This window comes from Scylla paramamosain, chromosome 39 (assembly GCF_035594125.1).
Source record: "Scylla paramamosain isolate STU-SP2022 chromosome 39, ASM3559412v1, whole genome shotgun sequence".
Lineage (NCBI taxonomy): Eukaryota > Metazoa > Arthropoda > Malacostraca > Decapoda > Portunidae > Scylla > Scylla paramamosain.
Window position 1 is genome coordinate 6,121,655 of NC_087189.1, and position 19,804 is coordinate 6,141,458.

General features: G+C 37.0%; 1 protein-coding gene and 1 long non-coding RNA gene across 3 annotated transcripts in view; one reads left to right on the forward strand and one right to left on the reverse strand.

Annotated features, from left to right (window-relative positions):
• Positions 1–19,804, reverse strand: part of LOC135092119 (uncharacterized) — a 72,151-nt gene that overhangs the window by 14,673 nt on the left and 37,674 nt on the right. The window lies entirely within an intron of this gene.
• On the forward strand, positions 400–10,362 carry LOC135092118 (uncharacterized). The gene is made up of 4 exons (XR_010262755.1): positions 400–1,670; positions 2,856–3,024; positions 4,144–4,312; positions 5,492–10,362. It is a non-coding gene; the product is annotated as an uncharacterized LOC135092118 (long non-coding RNA).

Genomic DNA, 19,804 nt, shown 5'->3' on the forward strand with positions numbered 1-19,804 from the left:
CGTTTTTTGCCTCATCAGGTGCTCCAAGGCTTAATGCGCATTTTGGTGGAGATAGTATACTTTTTCCACCATGTTAACAAGGTTCAATTTCATGTTGTTTGCAAAGTATTTTTTTCCTTAGCGACTAGGTGTTGACTCGGTGTTGGAAGTCGCCCGTGCAGAAGCGTACTATCTCCATCCAGCCAACGAGAGACCGCGGAGTGCTGTGATGTCAGAGCGCTGAGCCAATGAGAGCGCCGTATCTTCTCCCGCCTCAGCCCCGCTCTGCCTCAATCTAGTTGCACTCATGCCCCAAAATGCCCATCCATTCTACTGGTCTATCATCGATGCCCAAGCAGGTGATGTCAATAGCACTCAAGATGATGGTGAACACGACAACTTGGATGAACTTTTGGAGTACGAATCGTAAAGGCATTGAGGGGTGGGGGGGAGGGGGGAAGTGTGTAATAAACAATGAAAGTTAGTGATACCTGTAATAAAGAAAGGGAAAGTTAGTGTTACCTCAAGATTGTGTGAAGTGAGAAGTGCAAGATACCAAGACACCAATATCATTGAACATAGCTGAGTAAAAACTAAAAAAAAAAAAAAAAATACGAATCAATAATGGAAATGTTTATTTTTTTCCAGATGATGATTTTTTTATTTCCTCTGTTTTAATGTCATGTTATAGGTGTGTTTCAGGGCTTTAATTTGGTGTATATAACTTTACTCTAGCTTTATTGTACGGCTATTGACATTTTCGTAAAAGTTACAAAACTTTGACCTTCATTTCTAGCGAATATTGATTTTGGCACTTAGTACTCTTCTGCCGCGGGGGGCCTCACATAACCAAGACCATAATGAAACATCTGAAGAATAAAAGAGACAGGTGTGGTGTTAGGCAAATACGCATTGGTTTTTAGACACACCACTAATTAGGAATGAACATGAGTATTTGACTTCAGAGATGTAAGTTAAGAAGAGAATTGGGATATAAATAGGGGATAATATTATAGACAAATATAGACAAATTTATGTACGAGATGTCAAGTGTACATAGAATTGTTTCATCCAGAGAGTACCATATGTAGGCTTTATGGCTTCTTGCAGTTTCCTTTATATTGTGTTCATATATAAAATTTAAGTGTATTCCATGTGATTTCCCTACCGCCCCCCTCCCTGGTTTGAGAGTTTTGGGGGTTAGCGTTCTGTTTTGCCAGCGATAGAGGCCTGCTGGGACTCTCCTGGCAAGCAGTTCAACACTAATCTCTTAACCTAACCTAACCTAACCAAACCTTTAAAAACCAGGGAGCCACAGATGTTGTTGTCTGTGCGCATGTCATTGAGGGGGGCGCAGAGCATTATGCACGTGTCCTAATTCTTCCTGGTCCTTGGTTACTTGGAAGGTCTTGACCGTGCTACATGCAAGTTTGGAAAGTTTCAAAGCATTGATCAGAGTTTACAAGATTAGTATAGCAAGCTTAGTAGATTTCTTTTTGTAAGAAGGCCTTCTTAATGCCAGGTTTCATAGAAATGATGAAGAAAGTCAAAGCAAGCCGAAAGGATGCAGTCACCGCCAGTGTGAACGCCCTTTCTGACATGAATCCGTCCATTGAGAAGGCAAGCTGATTAGTGTGTTTGGCAGCATTGGCACCAAGAAAAGCTCCTTCATCTCAGCTGGTCGTGGAGACGTAAGGCTCTGTTTTTCCTTTTCATTTCTTTCTTCCTGTATATATGTTCCTCAGATCTTTTTATCTGCATTATCATTTGATTTAATACCTTTTTTTTGTGTTATGTGGTCTTTCCCACTTTTGTAGTCATAGATGTCTTATTTGACGTTGCTTCTTTTTTCATATCTTCCTCCATATATCTTCTCTTTTTTAGTTTTTCATTAACATACATTTCCATATCCATATTTGGGTAACATCACTATTAGAGCTTGTATTACAGGGATAAGTCTTGCATTTTGGTATGAAAAATTGACTCTGGCAATATGGCATTGCATTTTATAATATATATATATATATATATATATATATATATATATATATATATATATATATATATATATATATATATATATAGGTATAGATATATGTCATATGATGTTTGTAAGGCTGTTTGAAAACAAATTTATTAGAATTTCTTTGCATCATTACTAGAGTGCTTTTTGAGAACATCAAAACTACTAAAGATTACATAACCAAGACCATAATGAAACATCTGAAGAATAGAAGAGACAGGTGTGGTGTTAGGCAAATACGCATTGGTTTTTAGACACACCACTAATTAGGAATGAACATGAGTATTTGACTTCAGAGATGTAAGTTAAGATGGGAATTGGGATATAAATAGGGGATAATATTATAGACAAATATAGACAAATTTATGTACGAGATGTCAAGTGTACATAGAATTGTTTCATGCAGAGAGTACCATATGTAGGCTTTATGGCTTCTTGCAGTTTCCTTTATATTGTGTTCATTTATAAAATTTAAGTTTATTCCATGTGATTTCCCTACCGCCCCCCTCCCTGGTTTGAGAGTTTTGGGGGTTAGCGTTCTGTTTTGCCAGTGATAGAGGCCTTCTGGGACTCTCCTGGCAAGCAGTTCAACACTAATCTCTTAACCTAACCTAACCTAACCAAACCTTTAAAAACCAGGGAGCCACAGATGTTGTTGTCTGTGCGCATGTCATTGAGGGGGGCGCAGAGCATTATGCACGTGTCCTAATTCTTCCTGGTCCTTGGTTACTTGGAAGGTCTTGACCGTGCCACGTGCAAGTTTGGAAAGTTTCAAAGCATTGATCAGAGTTAAAAAGATAAGTATAGCAAGCTTAGTAGATTTCTTTTTGTAAGAAGGCCTTCTTAATGCCAGGTTTCATAGAAATGATGAAGAAAGTCAAGGCAAGCCGAAAGGATGCAGTCACCACCAGTGTGGACGCCCTTTTTGACATGAATCTGTCCATCGAGAAGGCAAGCTGATTAGTGTGTTTGGCAGCACTGGCACCAGGAAAAGCTCCTTGATCTCAGCTGATCGTGGAGATGTAAGGCTCTGTTTTTCCTTTTCATTTCTTTCTTCATGTATATATGTTCCTCAGATCTTCTTTTATCTGCATTATCATTTAATTTAATACCTTTATTTTTCTGTTATGTGGTCTTTCCCACTTCTGTGGTCATAGATGTCTTGTTTGACGTTGTTTCTTTTTTCATTTCTTCCTCCATATATCTTCTCATTTTTAGTTTTTCATTAACATACATTTCCATATCCATATTTAGGTAACATCACTATTAGAGCTTGTATTACAGGGATAAGTCTTGCATTTTGGCATGAAAAATTGACTCTGGCAATATGGCATTTTATAATATATATAAATAGATATATGTCATATGATGTTTGTCAGGCTGTTTGAAAACAAATTTATTAGAATTTCTTTGCATCATTACTGGAGTGCTTTTTGAGAACATCAAAACTACTAAAGATTACATAACCAAGACCATAATGAAACATCTGAAGAATAGAAGAGACAGGTTTAGTGGTAGGGAAATACGCATTGGTTTTTAGACACACTCCAGTAATTAGGAATGAACATGAGTATTTGACTTCAGAGATGTAAGTTAAGAAGGGAATTGGGATATAAATAGGGGATAATATTGTAGACAAATATAGACAAATTTATGTACGAGATGTCAAGTGTACATAGAATTCTTTCATGCAGAGAGTACCATATGTAGGCTTTATGGCTTCTTGCAGTTTCCTTTATATTGTGTTTATTTATAAAATTTAAGTGTATTCCATGTGATTTCCCTACCGCCCCCCTCCCTGGTTTAAGAGTTTTGGGGGTTAGCGTTTTGTTTTGCCAGCGATAGAGGCCTTTTGGGACTCTCCTGGCAAGCAGTTCAACACTAATCTCTTAACCTAACCTAACCTAACCAAACCTTTAAAAACCAGGGAGCCACAGATGTTGTTGTCTGTGCGCATGTCATTGAGGGGGGCGCAGAGCATTATGCACGTGTCCTAATTCTTCCTGGTCCTTGGTTACTTGGAAGGTCTTGACCGTGCTACATGCAAGTTTGGAAAGTTTCAAAGCATTGATCAGAGTTAAAAAGATTAGTATAGCAAGCTTAGTAGATTTCTTTTTGTAAGAAGGCCTTCTTAATGCCAGGTTTCATAGAAATGATGAAGAAAGTCAAGGCAAGCCGAAAGGATGCAGTCACCGCCAGTGTGGACGCCCTTTTTGACATGAATCCGTCCATTGAGAAGGCAAGCTGATTAGTGTGTTTGGCAGCACTGGCACCAGGAAAAGCTCCTTGATCTCAGCTGGTCGTGGAGATGTAAGGCTCTGTTTTTCCTTTTCATTTCTTTCTTCCTGTATGTATGTTCCTCTGATCTTCTTTTATCTGCATTATCATTTAATTTAATACCTTTATTTTTCTGTTATGTGGTCTTTCCCACTTCTGTGGTCATAGATGTCTTATTTGACGTTGCTTCTTTTTTCATTTCTTCCTCCATATATCTTCTCTTTTTTAGTTTTTCATTAACATACATTTCCATATCCATATTTGGGTAACATCACTATTAGAGCTAGTATTAAAGGGATAAGTCTTGCATTTTGGCATGAAAAATTGACTCTGGTAATATGGCATTTTATAATATATATATATATATATATATATATATATATATATATATATATATATATATATATATATATATATATATATATATATATATATGTCATATGATGTTTGTGAGGCTGTTTGAAAACAAATTTATTAGAATTTCTTTGCATCATTACTGGAGTGGTTTTTGAGAACATCAAAACTACTAAAGATTACATAACCAAGACCATAATGAAATATCTGAAGAATAGAAGAGACAGGTCTGGTGGTAGGCAAATACGCATTGGTTTTTAGAGACACTCCAGTAATTAGGAATGAACATGAGTATTTGACTTCAGAGGTGTAAGTTAAGAAGGGATTTGGGATTTAAATAGGGGATAATATTATAGACAAATATAGACAAATTTATGTACGAGATGTCAAGGTACATAGAATTGTTTCATGCAGAGAGTACCATATGTAGGCTTTATGGCTTCTTGCAATTTCCTTTATATTGTGTTCATTTATAAAATTTAAGTGTATTCCATATGATTTCCTACCGCCCTCCTCCCTGGTATGAGAGTTATTGTGGTTAGTGTTCTGTTTTGCCAGCGATATAGGCCTTCTGGGACTCTCCTGGGAAGCAGTTCAACACTAATCTCTTAACCTAACCTAACCTAACCAAACCTTTAAATACCAGGGAACCACAGATGTTGTTGTCTGCGCATGTCATTGAGGGGGGCGCAGAGCATTATGCACGTGTCCTAATTCTTCCTGGTCCTTGGTTACTTGGAAGGTCTTGACCGTGCTACATGCAAGTTTGGAAAGTTTCAAAGCATTGATCAGAGTTAAAAAGATTAGTATAGCAAGCTTAGTAGATTTTTTTTTGTAAGAAGGCCTTCTTAATGCCAGGTTTCATAGAAATGATGAAGAAAGTCAAGGCAAGCCGAAAGGATGCAGTCACCGCCAGTGTGGACGCCCTTTCTGACATGAATCCGTGTATTGAGAAGGCAAGCTGATTAGTGTGTTTGGCAGCACTGGCACCAGGAAAAGCTCCTTGATCTCAGCTCATCGTGGAGATGTAAGGCTCTGTTTTTCCTTTTCATTTCTTTCATCCTGTATATATGTTCCTCAGATCTTCTTTTATCTGCATTATCATTTAATTTAATACCTTTATTTTTCTGTTATGTGGTTTTTCCCACTTTTGCGGTCATAGATGTCTTGTTTGACGTTGCTTCTTTTTTCATTTCTTCCTCCATATATCTTCTCTTTTTTAGTTTTTTATAAACATACATTTTCATATCCATATTTGGGTAACATCACTATTAGAGCTTGTATTACAGGGATAAGTCTTGCATTTTGGCATGAAAAATTGACTCTGGCAATATGGCATTTTATAATATATATAAATAGATATATGTCATATGATGTTTGTCAGGCTGTTTGAAAACAAATTTATTAGAATTTATTTGCATCATTACTGGAGTGCTTTTTGAGAACATCAAAACTACTAAAGATTACATAACCAAGACCATAATGAAATATCTGAAGAATAGAAAAATAATAGTAGGCAAATATGCATTGGTTTTTAGACACACTCCAGTAATTAGAGACGTCGCAGTGAGGCTGGTAGATACCTATCAGCGCCAGCATTTTTAATTGTCTCCGATTTCCTGGGGCAAAGGGGTATCTTAGCTAAATTTGAAATCGATGTGCAGGAAAAGTACAGCATGAATTGCTGCACAAGTGTATCTAAAATTAAAAACATAACCCTTAATATTAATTTTCATACTTACTGGTGTATGATAAGGCTTTGTTAATTGAATTATAAGATAAAACTAAAAATAGGTAATGATTTTTTTTTAAGTAAGTATGAACAGTAAAAATAAAAGGATGTTGATTTCGGCTTGTGCATTTTATCTGGGAATGTTGAAAAATATCAGATATCACTGACACATCCTGTATATGAAAGTAATCAGTGAAATAAAAAAAGAACAGCACCGCTGGCGGACGTACGACGTACTTATCTTGATCATGATTCTTCAGTTAAAGAAAGCGCCGCGCGCCTTTAGGAAGGAGTGTAAAGTGTAAAGAATAGCCTCTCAGTTCTGCCGATACAAAGGCCTTTACTTTGCTTTACTATATCCAGAATAGGGTATAGCTCGTTCTTTCAGGAATTTTCTTAATTCCGCTGTAGTCCATGATTGTGGCGGTGATGTATCCATTGTGCAGGGTAGTCGAGTAAGCGTGGTCCTGTGTTTTGGTTTGCTCGCTGCCCAAGTACCCGAGGATAGTGATCGTACCGCAAAAATAAAGTCTCTGATACAAATTTATATTTTCTTTACATTAAATGGATTTGCCTGTTGTTTAGTACATGAAAATGCAAGTATATATTAGTATACTTCCATTGAGGTCAGTAGAAAATTACAGATTGCCTGCCTTGATACACTTATAGGCTCTTTTAAGAATATCATCTGAAATTATGAATAGAGGCTCAAACAATGTCATGTGCTGTCAGTTATCACGAAATTAATTGACTTAAAATTCAGACGCATTACTGTGCAACGATACACCTTTGTTAGCTTGTAAAACCTTGCCTCAAAAAGTATTTATTTTCCGGCGATAATTAAAAATTCTGGTGCTATCTGGTATCAAAACGCTCACTGCGATGTCTCTAATTAGGAATGAACATGAGTATTTGACTTCAGAGGTGTAAGTTAAGAAGGGATTTGGGATATAAATAGGGGATAATATTATTGACAAATATAGACAAATTTATGTACAAGATCTCAAGTGTACATAGAATTGTTTCATGCAGAGAGTACCATATGTAGGCTTTATGGCTTCTTGCAGTTTCCTTCATATTGTGTTCATTTATAAAATTTAGGTGTATTCCATGTGATTTCCCTACTGCCCCTCTTCCCTGGTATGAGAGTTATGGGGTTAGCGTTCTGTTTTGCCAGCAATAGAGGCCTTCTGGGACTCTCCTGGCAAGCAGTTCAACACTAATCTCTCAATCTAACCAAACCTTTAACTGTATGTAAAGCGTATGTACCTCACGCCATTATTCCTCGGCATTTATAAGTGAAATGTTCAATAGTTTTCTATTTGCATGAAAACGTGTAATATGTGTAAGTATCAGTATTCAATGCTATATTAAGCACCGAAGCCGATGCTCAGTTGTTGGTAGTGTGGGGTTAACCTGCTAGTCGCCTGCGGGCATCACTCACGGCCAAGTCGCACTCAGACAAAGACGGGCAGGATGGTGACCGAGGTAAATACTTTAATTTTGTAGTTAAAACTGATTGTCATAGTGCCAAGTCAATTGCATGTATTGTTAATGAATATTGTAATATGTTGAAAGTGTTTGATATCAGTGTATAATGTTATTTTGTAAGAAATTGAGACCGAGAACTTGTTCGCAGTTCTTACGGTCATGCCTACCTCATCAATAAACGTGTCAGGGAGAACTGCCTTTCCTCAACCCTACAATGATGGGTGTGATCAGTAAAACAGATCACCTGAGAGCCAATTGATGCCCAGCCGGTGCGGCTACAGTAAGAACTCGACCTAGAAGCAAGAAATTGGCTCCATGTGAAACCGTAGCAAGAGTGAGTCACAGGACGAGGGGACGCTGACGTAAGCCTATAGGTTGACCTCTGAGGCCCTGGGGTCAGCTCTACCCTTGACGACAACCACTCCCTTCTACCTACTGTGCCTCGCCACCATTTTGTAGAACCCATGGTCACAGGCAAGAAAGTATAATATTATGTATGTGCACTGAATTGAGTAGCCTAAGTGAAAATTACCGACAATTAGCTATTATTAAGAGTGGTAATTTTAAATTGCTCTTTCAGTTTCTCGGTATTGACACAATTAAGTTGTTAGATATGTCTGATACTGAGGAAATTAATGCCGTAGATGGCCTTAGGGAAGGTGAGGGTGAGCAAGTGGACAAGGATCAAACTTTTATTGAAGAAGTTAGTGTCAGGGAGCGAGTGCTGACCGACAAAGGAAGAGAATATCAAGTCAGTGTAACCAAAGGAAGAGCAGAGTCCTGTAAGCGTAAATGGAGCAGTGTTACCATTAAAATTAAGAAAGGATTAAAAATTGTAATTAGCCCCTTTGAATTAGAGCCCATGTCAAGTGAAGTAATAGAGGCATTTCATCAGTATTATGTGGAATACACAAAACTGGTGGAACTAGAGCCAGAAAAGTCAGAGGAGCTAAATGAAGAGCTGGAACACAATCAACAAGTTCACCATGAAATATTAGAAAGTATAGAATGTAAAAGAAAGGAGTTAAAGAATGACAGAGGATCAATTTGTTCTAGCAAACGGTCTAGGCATTCTAGAGTCTCATCTACTTCATCATGTTCATCAGCAGCACAAAGAAAGCAAGAAGCAGCAGCAAAGGTAGCCAGACTTAGAAAGGAAATGGAATATCATGATAGTTTAGCAGAGGCAGAAGTTAGGTTAGCTAGAGACCAGGCAATGTTTGCAAAGAAAAAGAAAGAGAGAGATTTAGCAGTTGCTAGTGCAGAACTTAATGCTCTTAGCTTAGTTGAAGAAGAAGTAAAAATGCTTCCAGGTAATGATGAAAGTGTAGAGAAGCAAAGTTATCTTCAACAATACATAGAGTCACAAAATGAAATGAAAGTACAAGCAATTGCAAATCAACAAAGTGACAATGCCATGCCTCACAAATATGATACATTCCATGACCCACAGAAACCTTCTTGCAATAGAGATAATGAATTGATGACAAATGAAGTACATGGACAAATATTTAGTGAACCTCAGGTAATAAATCTCAACCCTACAGCTCAAAGTCTTGTACCAAGCTCTCGTAGACACACTCATAATGTCAACATGCCTAATAATGTGAATAATGTGAGACAGAATCATCAATCCTTTTCCCTTCCTGGGGGAACCTTTGCAATCAACATACCTGATCTCAAGTGGAGCCTCCCTCCAATAGAGCCTAACACTTTTGATGGAGAACCCATGGAATTTCCAAGTTGGTTGAAAAACTTTGAAACTTATGTAGAGTCTAAAACTTCTATTGGTAAAGAGAGACTTGCCTACTTAGACAGGTATACAAATGGTGAGGCAAAGGATGCCATTAAAATGTTAATGTACTTTAACTCTGATGCTGACTATGTGCAAGCAAAGAAAATTCTCAGTGATAGATTTGGAAACAAAAGCATCATAGCTGATGCTTACACAAAAAAGTTAATGAATTGGCTACCAATCTCTCCGCATAATGGTCCAGCATTAACAGCATTCTCAGATTTTTTGAAGTGCTGTTTAGCTGCAATGAAACACACTTCTTATTTGTCATTTCTGAATGACCCTAGAGAGCAGAAAAAGGTGCTAGCAAAACTCCCTGAACATATTGTTCATGACTGGAGAAAGCAAGTGATGATATATCTTGATACTAACAGTAATAACAACACTTCTAGTAGCAATGAAGAGCACCACCCACCCTTTGAAATGTTATGTGAATTTGTCCAGAAAGAAGCAAAAGGAGCAAGCAATCCATTTCTTTCCTGGAATTCAGTAAGTAGGGAAGTAAATGACTGGATCAAAATTCACACAAGGGCAACCAATTGGAAACCAAGGGAATCCAACATCATGACAAAGAATAGAGGGAGTAGAACTTTCATGGCTAAAGCAATTGAGGAAAAACCAATGTGGTCATTCCAAAGTAAAGTAAATGTACAAGCCAACAAACAGTATCCCAAGGACCAGGAAAGGAAAGGACGATTCTGTCACTACTGTACAAAGGATCATGATTTAGATGATTGCTAGGAATTTGCCAAACTTGATGGTAATACTAGGTACAAATTTGCTAAAGACAAATGGTTATGTACAGGGTGTCTAAAAATGGGTCACAAAGGAAAGGATTGTAGAAGAAGGAAAGTTTGTAAAGTATGTCAGAGATACCATCCCACAGCTCTTCACTATGATGATATGACAAGAACTGAGAGCCAAAAGGTGCCAGCACAAGCAACTCGGCCTAAAGATGATAAACCCACAGTAGTAGCAAATAAGGTCAAAGTTACAGAATCAGTGACACATGACATGCACACCATGATAGTTCCTGTATAGTTACATCATGTTAGTGATGAAGAGAATAAAGTTTTGTAATAAAGTGTATGCCCTGCTGGATGAGCAGTCTGATGCTTCATTCATCAAGGAAAGCACTCGGAATAAATTGGGAGTTAGTGGACCATCAGTGTCACTCAATATCCACACAATAAGTGGAAAACAAATCACTGATTCTATCAAAATTCATGGATTTAAAGTAAGAGGTTATAATGAAGAAGTGGAAAAATCAATCCCTTCAGCATATTCAACAGAAAACATTTCAGCTGGATGGAGTCAGATACCAAGGCCCGAGACTGCTTGCGACTGGCCCCACTTAAAGGCAATCTCTGACAAACTAATGAAATATGACCCAAATGTTGACATAGGACTCCTCATTGGTCTTGATTGTGCAGAAGCCATTATGGCAGAAGAGCAAATAGCAGGTGATAGCAAGAAGCATCCCTATGCTCGTAGGACAGAGCTAGGTTGGGGGATCATTGGTAAAATCTCACCCCATTCAAGTCCATTGGAGGATACAGTTCTACAGAACAGTGACACAAGAAGTAGAAATCAATGAAGAAAAGAGGGTTAATTTCTTAGTGGTTCCTACTAAAACCAAAGAGATGATTAATCCTTCTCAAGTGAGAGATATGTTTGAACTTGACTTCAGTGATAGAAAGTCAGCTGACACTCCATTATCATATGAAGATAAAAGGTTTATGAGTAAGATGAAAGAAGGAGTACATCAGCTGAAGGGTGGCCATTATGAGTTGCCCCTTCCTCTTAAAGATGATAACGTCAAGCTTCCAAACAACAAACTATTAGCAGAGCAGAGACTCAAAAAAGAAGTTAAGAGCTAAACTTGAGAAGGATAATCAACACAAAGGTGATTACAAAGTGTTCATGGATGATATGATTACAAAAGGTTATGCAGAGGTTGTACCGACAAAGGATTTAGTTAGGAATGATGGTAAGGTCTGGTACATTCCACATCATGGAGTCTATCATCCGAGAAAGCCAAAGAAGTTAAGAGTTGTATTTGACTGTAGTGCAAACGAGGTCGCTGATTATTTTCGATTTTTTTAGTCTGAATGTTTTCGATTTTCTACAAAAGTAATCTAAACTGAATGTTTTCGATTCTTGCCAAGAAGTATTATTTTCGACAACCCATTTTATGTTTTTTTGGACTGTTTTCGACACAACTCTTACACATTTAGTGTCCGTTTTGGATTATTTTCGACACAACAATTAGCTATTTACAGTTTGGATTATTTTCGACACATCATTGACCTAAATCAATATTTTTTGGAATATTTTCGACACTTCATTCAGCCATTTTAGACCTTCTTTGATTATTATCTTGTTAGGTTAGGTTAGGTTAGGTTAGGTTAGTTTTTATAGTCTTTTGTTTAAGTCTAAACGTGACGTGATGTGACAGTTCATTTTATCCAGTGTCGAAAACATTCAGAATTTACCATTTTTTAGTGTCGAAAACATTCAGTTCAATATTTTTTTACTGTCAGAAACATTCATAGTGAAGTTTATTTAGTTTCGAAAACATTCCAACCAATGTTTTTAATGTGTCGAAAATAATCATGATTGAAAAATATATTGCAGAACCATCGAAAATAATCAGTCTAAGTTGCCAAATCATTGTCGAAAATATTCATTCTTAAACATGTTAGTCTGTCGAAAACGTTCAGACTAAAAAAATTTAAAACAATCAGTCCACCCGTGCAAACTACAGGAACCAGTCATTAAACAGTCACCTGTTACAAGGCCCAGACCTTACCAACAAACTTATTGGAGTGTTGTGTAGGTTTAGGCAAGAAAGGATTGCACTTGTATGTGATATAGAAGCAATGTACCATCAAGTGAAGGTCAACCCAGAACACAGAGACATGTTAAGATTCCTTTGGTGGGAAAATGGTGACCTTAATAATGAGATAGCTGAATACAGGATGACAGCTCACCTGTTTGGAGCTACTTCATCTCCAAGTGTAGCCAACTTTGCACTTAAGAAAGCTGCAGATGACTACGGGTGTGGATCTGATGCAGCCAAGTTTGTAAGAAACAACTTTTATGTTGATGATGGTTTGAAGTCAGTAGCTACAATGGATGAAGCTGTCACTCTTATTCAGCAAAGCAAAGAATTATGTTACAAGGGAGGTTTTAACCTTCATAAGTTCTTGTCAAACAACAAAGATGTATTAGCTGCAATTTCTCCTCATGAGAGAGCAGATGGAATTAAAAGTTTGGATTTTAGTAAGAATGAAGACACACTGCCTATAGAAAGAACTTTGGGAGTTGAGTGGTGCATAGAATCTGACACATTTCAATTTAGAATAAAGCTGAAAGACAAGCCACTCACCAGGAGAGGCATTCTGTCAATAGTGAGCTCCATATATGATCCATTAGGTCTAGTGTCACCTCTCATACTGACTGGAAAGCAAATTTTACAAGAATTATGTAAGAATGCAGTTGATTGGGATGATGAGGTGCCAGATTATGTCAAACCTAAATGGTTAAAATGGAAGGATGAGCTGCACAAACTAGATCAGTTAAAGGTACCTAGATGCTACAAACCTGATGACTTTGGGGAAGTAGAAAAGGTTGAACTCCATCACTTTTCAGATGCCTGTCAAGAGGGATATGGCCAGTGCTCATATATTAGATTAATTAGCAAGACTGGCCGAATTCATTGTGCATTAGTAATGGCAAAGTCACGTGTCACACCTCTAAAAACCATGACAATTCCCAGACTAGAACTAGCAGCAGCAGTGGTGTCAGTTAGAATCTATAAACTCTTGAAGGGAGAACTTGAGTATAATAATGTGGAAGAAGTATTTTGGACAGACAGCAAAGTAGTCCTTGGTTACATAGCAAATGAAGCAAAGAGATTCCATGTATATGTTGCAAATAGAGTAGAAACAATAAGAGATCACACTTCACCAGATCAGTGGAAATTTGTAGAGACACAGTATAACCCAGCAGATCATGCATCTAGAGGCATGACAGCAGATGAATTGTGTAATAGCAAGATCTGGTGGAATGGCCTAGAATTCCTTTGGCAACATAGCAAAATGGATAGCCATTCCCAGTACAAGGTCATAAATGAGAATGATCCTGAAGTGAAGAAAGTTGTATGCCATGCTGTAGGTACACAACAGCCCATAGATATACTAGAAAGACTTGAGTATTTTTCTGATTGGTTTAAAGCAAAGAGGGCAGTTGCTGTATGCCTCAAGCTTCTGAACAGCTACAGAGGAAAAGGTGATGGCACTACTAAAGTAAAGGGAAACACATATGAGCCAGTAAATGTAGCAGAAGTGTCAGAAGCTGAAAATGTAATTATAAAACAACTGCAAGCAAAGGCATTCCAGAAGGAGATAAATGTACTGGAATCATCTGCTAACCATAATTCTTTAATTAAAGGAGACAATGGCAAGGGAACAAAAGTGATAGACAAGACCAGTTCCCTCTATAAGTTAGATCCCTTCATTGACAAAAATGGTATCATGAGAGTAGGAGGAAGATAGAGGCTTTCTAATCTGACAGATGAATCCAAACATCCAGTCATCCTCCCCAAAACATCTCACATAACCCAGCTGATAATATGCCACCATCACAAAAGGACAAATCATCAAGGCAGGGGCATAACTTTAAATGAAATCAGGTCATGTGGATACTGGATAGTTGGAAGATCATCCCTAGTATCAAGGCACATTTCAAAGTGCATTATCTGTCGTAAAGTTAGAAGTACAACACAGGGACAGAAGATGGCAGACCTGTCTATTGACAGACTAGAACCATCACCTCCTTTTACATACTCAGCAGTAGATTTCTTTGGCCCTTTCTATGTCAAAGAGGGGCGTAAAGAGCTTAAAAGATATGGAGTGCTCTTTACTTGCATGGCATGTAGAGCTGTGCACATAGAGACAGCCAACAACATGGATACAAGTTCCTTCCTAAGTGCATACCGTCGCTTTGTAGGACGAAGAGGGCCCGTAAGACAGTTGAGATGTGACCAAGGAACTAACTTTGTAGGAGCCAAATCAGAGTATGAGAATTGCTTGAAAGAATTAAATAACAATAAAGTCAGACAAGAACTCATGAAAGATCAGTGTGACTGGATTGTTTTTAACATGAATGTACCCAATTCCAGTCACATGGGAGATGTTTGGGAGAGGCAGATACGCACAGTGAGAAATGTACTCTCTGTGTTACTTGATCAGCATAGTACCCAGTTAGATGACCAAGATCTGAGAACCTTCTTAGTTGAAGCAGAAAATATAGTTAATGGTCGTCCCCTAACTGTGGACCACCTTAACTCCCCAGAAAGTCCTACACCGTTGACACCCAGTAATTTGTTAACTATGAAAACAAAGGTAGTACTGCCTCCTCCAAGCATTTTCATTAAGAAGGACCTGTACTGCATAAAGAGATGGCGCAGAGCACAATACCTGACCAACCAGTTCTGGTCCAGGTGGAAAAAGGAGTATGTGCAATTCCTACAACTTAGAAATAAGTGGACAACACCAAAGAGGAATCTCAGTGTAAATGACATAGTTATCATCAAAGATCAGAATCTAGCAAGGAATCAGTGGAAACTGGGAAGAGTAACAGAAGTATCTCCTGATCATGATAGCCTAGTAAGAAAGGTTAAGGTCCTGGTTTCAGACTGTAATCTCGACAACCAGGGAAGACACATAAAGGCAAACAGGACCATCATAGAGAGGCCAATACATAGTCTAGTATTGCTGTTAGAAGGTAATGCATAATAATAGACCGGAGCATCCCCGCCAAGGAGCCAGTGTAACAAAACATATTATGTGCTAATCATAGTCTTAAGGTACATACTAATGTTAATTTAAGGTAAATTGTTACACAATTTAGGGAGCCATGTTACTGTATGTAAAGCGTATGTACCTCACGTCATTATTCCTTGGCATTTATAAGTGAAATGTTCAATAGTTTTCTATTTGCATGAAAACGTGTAATATGTGTAAGTATCAGTATTCAATGCTATATTAAGCACCGAAGCCGATGCTCAGTTGTTGGCAGTGTGGGGTTAACCTGCTAGTCGCCTGCGGGCATCACTCACAGCCAAGTCGCGCTCAGACAAAGACGGGCAGGATGGTGACCGAGGTAAATACTTTAATTTTGTAGTTAAAACTGATTGTCATAGTGCCAAGTCAATTGCATGTATTGTTAATGAATATTGTAATATGTTGAAAGTGTTTAATATCAGTGTATAATGTTATTTTGTAAGAAATTGAGACCGAGAACTTGTTCGCAGTTCTTACGGTCATGCCTACCTCATCAATAAACGTGTCAGGGAGAACTGCCTTTCCTCGACCCTATGATGATGGGTGTGATCAGTAAAACAGATCACCTGAGAGCCAATTGATGCCCAGCCGGTGCGGCTACAGAAAGGGTTAAAAACCAGGGAGCCACAGATGTTGTTGTCTGTGCGTATGTCATTGAGGGGGGGCGCAGAGCATTATGCTCGTGTCCTAATTCTTCCTGGTCCTTGGTTACTTGGAAGGTCTTGACCGTGCTACATGCAAGTTTGGAAAGTTTCAAAGCATTGATCAGAGTTAAAAAGATTAGTATAGCAAGCTTAGTAGATTTCTTTTTGTAAGAAGGCCTTCTTAATGCCAGGTTTCATGAGAAATGATGAAGAAAGTCAAGGCAAGCCGAAAGGATGCAGTCACCGCCAGTGTGGACGCCCTTTCTGACATGAATCCGTCCATCGAGAAGGCAAGCTGATTAGTGTGTTTGGCAGCACTGGCACCAGGAAAAGCTCCTTCATCTCAGCTGGTCGTGGAGATGTAAGGCTCTGTTTTTCCTTTTCATTTCTTTCTTCCTGTATATATGTTCCTCAGATCTTCTTTTATCTGCATTATCATTTAATTTAATACCTTTATTTTTCTGTTATGTGGTCTTTCCCACTTTTGTGGTCATAGATGTCTTGTTTGACGTTGCTTCTCTTTTCATTTCCTCCTCCATATATCTTCTCTTTTTTAGTTTTTCATTAACATACATTTTCATATCCATATTTGGGTAACATCACTATTAGAGTTTGTATTACAGGGATAAGTCTTGCATTTTGGCATGAAAAATTGACTGGCAATATGGCATTTTATAATATATATATATATATATATATATATATATATATATATATATATATATATATATATATATATATATATATATATATATATACGAGTATGTTACAGTCAAAACCCAGAATCAGTCAAAACTAGTTTTAACTAGTAGATAAGGGATATGACCACTCGTTTGAGTACCATTGCTCGTTTGAGTACCATTTTTGGGGAACTCAAACATGACATCCCCATCTAACCTAACATAACCTAACCTATCCTAACCTAACCTAATGCTACTTATACATATAAATGTTTTCCCCGGCACTACACCAGTTTCACTTTTAGTCTAACCTAGTTAGGTTAGGTTAGGTTAGGTTAGATGGGGGATGTTATGTTTGAGTTCCCCAAAAATGGTACTCAAACGAGCAATGGTACTCAAACGAGTGGTCATATCCCTCACCTACTTTTGACATTCAGTACCGTTGTTGAATGTAGTTTTAACTTACACGATCAGATAAAACTAGATTTAACTAGTTAAACTTTGATATTTCTAGTTATATCAAACACATTAAGGTATAACTAGTTTTGCCTAGGTAATACTGGTTGTTCACCAACACATTGAAAATACCTAGTTAAAACTAGTTTTGACTGATTCCAGGTTTTGACTGTAACATATATATATATATATATATATATATATATATATATATATATATATATATATATATATATATATATATATATATATATATATATACATGTATATATATATATATATATATATATATATATATATATATATATATATATATATATATATATATATATATATATATATGTATATGTATATATATATATATATATATATATATATATATATATATATATATATATATATATATATATATATATATATATATATATATATGTTATGATGTTTGTGAGGCTGTTTGAAAACAAATTTATTAGAATTTCTTTGCATCATTACTGGAGTGCTTTTTGAGAAGAACATCAAAACTACTAAAGATTACATAACCAAGATCATAATGAAATATCTGAAGAATAGAACAGACAGGTGTGGTGGTAGGCAAATATGCATTGGTTTTTAGACACACTCCAGTAATTAGGAATGAACATGAGTATTTGACTTCAGAGGTGTAAGTTAAGAAGGGATTTGGTATTTAAATAGGGGATAATACTATAGACAAATATAGACAAATTTATGTACGAGATGTCAAGTGTACATAGAAATTTTTCATGCAGAGAGTACCATATGTAGGCTTTATGGCTTCCTGCAGTTTCCTTTATATTGTGTTCATTTATAAAATTTAAGTGTATTCCATGTGATTTCCCACCACCCCCCTCCCTGGTATGAGAGTGATGGGGGTTAGTGTTCTGTTTTGCCAACGATAGAGTCCTTCTGGGACTCTCCTGGGAAGCAGTTAAACACTAATCTCTTAACCTAACCTAACCTAACCAAACCTTTAAAAACCAGGGAGCCACAGATGTTGTTGTCTGTGTGCATGTCGTTGAGGGGGGCGCAGAGCATTATGCACGTGTCCTAATTCTTCCTGGTCCTTGGTTACTTGGAAGGTCTTGACCGTGCTACATGCAAGTTTGGAAAGTTTCAAAGCATTGATCAGAGTTAAAAAGATTAGTATAGCAAGCTTAGTAGATTTCTTTTTGTAAGAAGGGCTTTTTAAAGCCAGGTTTCATAGAAATGTTGGAGAAAGTCCAGCTTAGCCAATAGGACACAGTCACCGCCAGTGTGGACACCCTTTTTGACATGAACCCGTCCATCAAGAAGGCGAGCTGATTAGTGTGTTTGGCAGCATTGGCACCAGGAAGAGCTCCTTGATCTCTGCTGATCATGGAGATGTAAGGCTCTGTTTATCCTTTTCATTTCTTTCTCCCTGTATATATGTTCCTCAGATCTTCTTTTATCTCCATTATCATTTAATTTAATGCCTTAATTTTTCTGTTATGTGGTCTTTCCCACTTTTGTAGTCATAGATGTCTTGTTTCACATTCCTTCTTTTTTCGTTTCTTCCTCCATATATCTTTTCTTTTTTAGTTTTTCGTTATTATACCTTCTCATGTCCATATTTGGGTAACATCACTATTAGAGCTTGTATTACAGGGATAAGTCTTGCATTTTGGCGTGAAAAATTGACTGGCAATATATATATATATATATATATATATATATATATATATATATATATATATATATATATATATATATATATATATATATATATATATATATATATATATATATATATATATATATATATATATATATATATATATATATATATATATATATATATATATATATATGACGTTTGTCGGGCTGTTTGAAAACAAATTTGTTAGAATTTCTTTGCATCATTACAGGAGTGCTTTTTGAGAACAAGAAAATGAAAACTACTGGAGATTACATAGCAAAGACCATAATAAAATATCTGAAGAATAAAACAGACAGGTGTGGTGGTAGGCAAATACGCACTGTTTTTTAGATGCACTCCAGTAATTAGGAATGAACAGAAGTATTTGACTTCAGAGGTGTAAGTTAAGAATGGATTTGGTTTTTAATTAGGGGATAATAATATAGAGAAATTTATGTACGAGATGTCAAGTGTACATAGAAATGTTTCATGTAGAGTACCATATGTAGGCTTTATGGCTTCTTGCAGTTTCCTTTATATTGTGTTCATTTATAAAATTTAAGCTCATTCCATGTGATTTCCCACCGCCCCTCTCCCTGGTATGAGAGTGATGGGGTTAGTGTTCTGTTTTGCCAGCAATAGAGGTTTTCTGGGACTCTCCTGGGAAGCAGTTCAACACTAATCCCTTAACCTAACCTATCCTAACCAAACCTTTAAATACCAGGGAGCCACAGATGTTTGTGTCTGTGCGCATATCATTGAGGGGGGCGCAGAGCATTGTGCACGTGTCCTAATTCTTCCTGGTCCTTGGTTACTTGGAAGGTTTTGACTGTGCTACATGCAAGTGTT